The sequence below is a fragment of the Brassica oleracea genome, chromosome C9 (genome assembly GCF_000695525.1).
Source record: "Brassica oleracea var. oleracea cultivar TO1000 chromosome C9, BOL, whole genome shotgun sequence".
NCBI classification, from domain to species: domain Eukaryota; kingdom Viridiplantae; phylum Streptophyta; class Magnoliopsida; order Brassicales; family Brassicaceae; genus Brassica; species Brassica oleracea.
This window is the reverse complement of record NC_027756.1, coordinates 19,468,330-19,469,401: the sequence shown is the minus strand read 5'-3', so window position 1 is coordinate 19,469,401 and position 1,072 is coordinate 19,468,330. Positions and strand designations below refer to the sequence as shown.

The 1,072-nt window shown below is 41.2% G+C and overlaps 1 pseudogene; it reads right to left on the bottom strand.

Annotated features, from left to right (window-relative positions):
- Nucleotides 1-949: 949 nt before the first annotated feature.
- Nucleotides 950-1,072, bottom strand: part of LOC106314507 — a 10,715-nt pseudogene continuing 10,592 nt past the window's right edge.

Below are 1,072 nucleotides of genomic sequence, written 5' to 3'. Positions count from 1 at the left end.
AAGGTCTCCATTTAAGAAGGCTGATTTTACATCCATTTTATGTATCCTCCAACTCTTTTGGGCTGCCAATGAAATGATTAGTCTAACCGTTTCTAAGCGAGCAACTGGAGCAAATACCTTATCATAGTCAATCCCTGATCTTTGACTATAGCCTTTTGCCACCAATCTTGCCTTGTACCTTTCAACTTCTCCTTTAGAGTTCTTCTTTGCCTTGTACACCCACTTCACACCAATTGCTTTGTGTCCATTTGAAAGTGAAGCTAACTCCCATGTATCATTCTTTTGAATCGACTTGATTTCCTCATCCATTGCACTTCTCCATGACTTCTTTTCTTGGGCTTCTTCAAAGTTCATAGGCTCGCAATCCGCAAATAGACAAAATAGAGTAAGATTGTCTTGATTTTCGGTTACCTCGTAGATGTCTTGTAGACTTCTAAAACGCGGAGTCCTTTCACTTGAGCTTTTATCTCCTTGAGAACTTGTTGTTGGTGAAGTTGGTGGTGTAGCTGGCTCTTCTCTCGGTTGCTCCACATTCTCTTCTTCAAAGGATGGAAAGAAGTTGTAGTCTTCATTATTTGATCTCCAATCCCATTCTCCTTCTTCATCAAAGATGACATTCCGACTAATGATTGTCTTCTTTGTTTCAGGATTGTAAAGCTTGTAGCCTTTGGAGTTAGCATCATACCCAATGACGATGTACTTCTCACTTTTATCATCTAGTTTGCTCCGCTTCTCGTCTGGAACATAAGCGTGAGCAATGCTTCCAAAGACTCTTAGGTGTGAGACTCCGGGCTTCCTTCCGCTCCAAGCTTCTTGTGGTGTCTTTTCTAAAACACTCATTGTTGGAGAACGGTTTGATATATAAACCGCACAAGCAACTGCTTCTGCCCACAACTCCTTTGGTAGCTTCTTACTCTTGAGCATGCTTCTTGCCATCACAAGTATTGTCCTATTCTTTCTTTCCGTTACTCCATTTTGTTGCGGGGTTCTTGGCACCGTCAACTGTCTTCGGATGCCATTATCTTCAAAATATTTCAGAAACTCCTTGGACATAAATTCTCCTACTCAATCT